We start from the raw sequence: 5,955 nt of genomic DNA, 5'->3' as shown, positions 1-5,955 counted from the left end.
CAGAGCTTAAACATTAGCATTCTGACATATATATGTTGTATTTGCATAATAAATAAGTAAATAAACGTAGAGATTTTCACTGAATAGCATTGTTAATATTTTACAATATGTAATATATGTATCCTTTTCCTGACAACAGAAAGTGAATTTTCAATAAAATCAATACTTTATGTTTTGAAAACCTTCCACACAGCTGCACAGACTGTCATATTTATTTTCTTTATGATTCTAGAAAGCTCAAGCAGTTAGGTTAACGCTGAGAAGACAGTCTATAATATGCTAAGTACACAGTTCAGAAGTTCAGGGTTTTGTGCTCAAACGCATCAGTATTTCCTTTCATTCATATCAGTAATATACCATAGGTGAGAAGACAAAGACTTCTTTGTGTTAGACAAAGAGAAAACAGGGAAAAAAATATTCCAGAAAACAAATGATGAAATGTTACACTATCGATAGAAGTAATACTAGATTGATCAAACAACAAGAGTTACAGTCTATTTTTATACCAGTAAAGTCTGAACTTCACTTTAGTTTCAGAGGTTTTGGTTTCCATTTTGACTCTTTAAACAGAACAGCTGTTTAGATAAGATGTTATTTTGAATACATGTCTAGATAGGATTTCTGATTACAAAAAAAAAAAAAAAAAAAAAAAAAAAAAGTGTACTTTGAAATGATGATGCTGATGATGGCATCTGGATACTTTTTAAACTCGATTAAAGAAAATTCTACCATTTTCTAGAAGAAATTTTAAAAGTAAAATCTTTGTTTGCTGGAAATCTTTTCAAGATAAAGTACTTTCTACAACTCTAATTATAATACTGACACGTATAATCATACTTGAAGATAATTACATTCGTCTATTTTGTTAGCTGCTCCAAAGAATTTCCTACAATTGAATTTGAATTTATGTGCTACTAACCAATTCATGATTTTCTGAATCTAATTAAAAAAAAAAATACCTCATGAGCTTTTCATGTTATAACCTCTATTGAAATTAGACAGCAGTCTAGCTTCAGTACTTAACTACTTTCTCTTTCAGAATTACTTCACAACACAAATGATGATAAGTCAATGTTGCAAGGAATTTGCCTCTCTAAGTAAGATAACACTATTGGGATATACTACTTCATACTAGCATGGATAGACTGGAAAATTCAATTTGTATATAAAAGTGAAATTCATAAGCTTTTCTTAATCATTACAAAGATTTGATTCAGATATTGGACTAATAGATTTGAATCAATTAGTCCAATATCTGAAAGCATTTTGATATGTTTAAAACTGTATGTTTGTTTAACCCTTCTGTAACCATATTTCTATTGTTTCAATTATGAATTTAGTAAAATAACTTTGTCATTATTAATGTGGAAGAGGAAAACCCAGGAAAACATGGGCCAATCTCAAACGCTGAAAGAGGATGACAGGGGACCAAGATATGTGACACATTACTGTACTCAAGAAGACCCACTCACCACAACAGAACCAAGGTGCCACGTAAAAAGCACTGGTGCTGGTGCCATGTAAAATGTACTGGTGATGGTACCATGTAAAATGCACCTAGTACATTCTTTTAAGTGGTTAGAATTAGGAAGGGCATGAAGCCATAGAAACCAAGCTTAAACAGGCTGGAACTATGTGTGGCCCCTGGCCTTACCAGTTCCTGCTAAGACATCCAACCCATCCCAGCATGGAAAACAGATGTTAAATGTTGATGATGATGATAACAATGTTTGGTAATGTAAATTAACCTGAAAGTTTAATAGAACTTTTTGATTTATATCACTTTAAAACTGGAAGTTTATAACATAGAATTGGGAGCAGGCTGATATCAAAAGGGATATAACACTTTTAGATATGATTTATGGGTTTATATATCAATGATTAGCAGCACAACATATCTATTGGTTTCAAGCATGATAACTCACTCAACCCTTTAGCTTTTAATCTTGCCATATTCAGCCCAAATATTCTACCTGCTTTATGTTCAAATTGACCAGATCTGGTCTCTCATACCTATCCTACTATGTCATTCTAAAAATAAAGTCATATTATCAAAATCTCAAAGCTTCAAAATAATGCATGATTAATCCAAAACAATATGAATATAAGAGTAACATTTGACAGTAATCATCATCATCATCTAATGCCCATTTTCCACGCTGGTGGTTTTACAGGAGTTGGCTAGCTGAAGAGCTGGCTGAGCTCCATGTCTGCTTTGGCATGGTTTCTATGGCAGGATGCCCTTCCTAACACCAACCACTCTACAGAGTGTACTGGGCACTTAGATTCTGCAGTATCAAATCATGTGCTTTGTTACAGACAGTGCAGAAATACAGTGAAATACAATCATTGGAAATATATGAAACAATAAAATAAATTGTTTTCTCGGAACTTTAATTCTAGCAATCTCAGTGTAAATCTTTCTGTGGCTGTGTGATTAAGAAGCTTGCTTCCCAACTATATGGTTGTGAATTCAGTCCCATTGCATGGCACTTTCTACTACAATCCTGGGCCAACCAAAGCCTTGTGAGTGAATTTAGTAGATGGAAACTGAAAGAAGCTTGTATATCTATAAATATGCATGCGTCTGTGTGTGTATTAGTGTGTACTTTCATTGAGACATCATGGGATGAATGTAAATGAGCATCGTCATCATAAAAGCAAGGTTTTTTTCATTTCTTCAATTATGGAAAAATATTACCTTGCTAGAAAATAGTTGAGGGTTGGCAACAAGAGGGGCATCTGGCTGTAGAAAATCTGCATCCCATCAACAAATTCTATCTGACCCATGCAAACATGGAAAAGTGGATGTTAAATGATGATGGTGATAAGATATCATTATCCTAATTTTCTCCAAAAATTATCTTGAAAAATCGTTTTCAGCTAATAATATATTTTATGTTTTCCATATATGTCTAGATATAGTTACACACAGAAAAGTGCTTTTTTTTAATAATTTTTAAATGTTTTAATGTAATTTCAAAATGTGTAATTTGTAATAAAAAGAATTTTTAAGAGTCAAACATTAATTTAAGCACTAAATATTATAAGCAGAAAGTGATTATGCCATGTTCAAACCTTTTCCCTAGAGTTTTAGCAATGTAGGTATAATTAAGAATCAAAATAAAACCTTACAGTGCAGACCACACAAATAAAACATCAACATAAATATACCATAATAGATGACAGAGACAATTAAAAAATGGCTGCACACTTCACACTGAAGTCAAAATAACTTAATATCATGAACAAATTATTTTTACAATTTTTGTGAAATCTGTCTGTCTGTGACATAATTTCTGGTTGGGTTCACAACTCTCCCTCTTTCTCTTGCTCTCTCCCTCTTTCTCTTGCTCTCTCCCACAGTATGTATGTTCACAGTCACACACATTATATTTCTCAGCACAGCTGTCAAAGACATTAAGCTACCACTTTTGAAAATAAAAATAAAAGTCTCAAAAAAGTTAATTTTTATGTGGAAAAAAAAAACTTATAAATCTCCATTCTTTGAATTTCTCTTTAAAAAAAAACTAATAAATAAATAATAGTTTTTCTTTGTTAAATTTTAATCAGTTGCTTTCTTTACAATACTACTAACATGTTCACATATGGTCAGTTGTATCACTCTCAGTAGAGTTGGGAATCTGTCAAAGGTAGAGATTTTTGCCAGTTAAAGTCAATTTACTATACCAAAATGATCTAACAGACATCCTAATTATAAAAATATTAAATTCACTAAAAACATTGTCTACATAGACATTGTTGATTGTCAAAATTTCCAGTCTGTGATTTATTGCACATAATGTCATATACAGAAATAAAAATGTATAGAAACTAATATGTATTTTGACCTATTGAATGTTTCTTTTATTTTGATATTGTTTTACACTCTTTTACTTAATTCTTTGTTGAATATATATATATATATATACCTATATTTCAGTGAAACAAAGTATTACTTACTGTGGGCATGAACCACAGGTCATGCACTAGTTATAGTTAGACTCAACTAACCCAAATTTGTTAACTGCCAGCATCTTTCAGGCTGAAATATGATACTAATCAGTGGAATATCAATACAGCTAGGATAGCTTTTGTTCTACACCATCAGTTGTTTTATCAATAGACCTTTCAAAACATTACACTTATTACAAACAAATGTTACCATACTAACCTAAATCCATTTCCTAACTCTTCTTTATAAAGATAACTCTAAATCTAGCTATTTATAGTTTGAGCTGAATAAAACTAAAATAACAACATCAACAACAATAATAGCATCACCTTCACAATATGTTTTGCTGCATTCATTTGTAGTACTTAAGCTTTCTATATAACAATGAGAAGATTTATCGAAATATTTATTTTCCTTTAATGAGCATATTACAATAAATACAGAATGTAATGGCTTTTCCTAGCTTTTCTTCTACATTTAATTTATTTATTTGTAAAAGTCTGGAATAGCAGAATGGCAACAACAAACTATTTTTTAAAAACATACAAACAAGAAATAAAATATTTCTTTGAAGGGAAAGCAGGGAAAATAATTTACACTTCTTCATAAAAAGTCTCCTGTGTTCTTTAAGATAAACAGCTTCTGGTTCATAGGGACTAAATAAAAGTGGTTTTCTCTCACCAGTGTAAGTAAAGCAATACATAATTATACACACATGTTCAATTTACTCACTGAACAGAAACTACATTTTGAAAATATAAGCTACATACTATGAAGTTTCTCTATCCCAAAAGAGACAAAGTTACTTATGATCACCTTGCGGAACATGTGGAAAACTACTTTCTAATACTTATAAATGATAGTGCAGTGAATTGGCAGAAGCAGAATACCAATAACAGAATTTATGGAATAATTTTTTCATTGCTTGAAACATAAATTAACATAAAATTTTGGTGGGAACTTTTAACTCAAATCACTTTAAAACAGAAAGAACTGTGTCAAAAAAACCAATAGTTGCCTCAAGAAAGTTAGTATCAAAAAGGTTAGTCTTACTTTAATAAGATTACTGCCATACCTGACTGACTTTAGAGTCAATAAAGTAAGTACCAGTAATATATTGGGATCAAGTCAATGGTCTGCAAACTATCTGTACAGAAATTTCTTGTGTTATGTCAAAAGAATGCGAGGAAAATCAGTTGAATTGTAACAAGACAGGAAAGAGAAATAGATACTATTGTATTTAGTTTTTATGTCAAAAAATTTTCTTTTATTCTTTTACTTGTTTCAGCCATTTGACTGCAGCCATGCTGGAGCACCGCCTTTAGTCAAAGAAATTGACCTCATGACTTATTCTCTGTAATCCTAGTACTTATTCTATCAGTCTCTTTTGCCAAACTGCTAAGTTTCAGGGACGTAAACACACCAACATCGGTTGTCAAGCAATGGAGGGGGGACAAACACACACACACATATATATGACGGGCTTCTTTCAGTTTCTGTCAACCAAATTCACTCACATGGCTTTCGTTGGCCTAAGGATATAGTAGAAGACACTTGCCCAAGGTACCATGCAGTGGGACTGAACCCTGAACTACATGGTTAGGAAGCAAGCTTCTTACCACACAGCCACGCCTGCACCTATAGGGTTAAATAACATAAAGGTTGTCTTTTACCTCTCTCAGAAACTATTAGTAATATTACAAATGACTCAATCAAGTATGTTTATGAAATAGCAGAAAAAAAGAAACACCCATTGTATCAAAGAAATCAATATTAAGTCAACAAGAGAGCCTCTACATAATCACATATTTTACTAGAAACCACAGCTATATCTTCAAAAATCACACTAATATCTTAAATATAGAAAGGACACCTTAGATAATTAGTCCAGGATAACCCTAAAAAGGGGGAATGGCCACAGTGAGAATGCCTTTGAACATAGGCCTCAATTATGCAAGCCCAATATGGTGAATGTTAGCATTGGATACAACAAAAGAAAC

General features: G+C 31.9%; 1 protein-coding gene and 1 long non-coding RNA gene across 3 annotated transcripts in view; one reads left to right on the top strand and one right to left on the bottom strand.

Annotated features, from left to right (window-relative positions):
• The window catches only part of LOC128248122 (uncharacterized), a 124,008-nt gene extending 120,170 nt beyond the window's left edge, over positions 1–3,838 (top strand). For both annotated transcript variants that reach the window (XR_008264395.1, XR_008264396.1), the window contains one exon: positions 1,040–3,838. This is a non-coding gene — a long non-coding RNA (uncharacterized LOC128248122). The remainder of the gene's footprint in view (positions 1–1,039) is intronic.
• The window catches only part of LOC106881835 (oxysterol-binding protein-related protein 8), a 135,528-nt gene that overhangs the window by 117,369 nt on the left and 12,204 nt on the right, over positions 1–5,955 (bottom strand). The gene's annotated exons all lie outside the window — the stretch shown is intronic.

This window comes from Octopus bimaculoides, chromosome 6, assembly GCF_001194135.2.
Source record: "Octopus bimaculoides isolate UCB-OBI-ISO-001 chromosome 6, ASM119413v2, whole genome shotgun sequence".
In the NCBI taxonomy this organism is placed as follows: Eukaryota; Metazoa; Mollusca; class Cephalopoda; order Octopoda; family Octopodidae; genus Octopus; species Octopus bimaculoides.
Note: the sequence above shows the minus strand (reverse complement) of the source record. Positions and strands in the feature narration are given on the sequence as shown.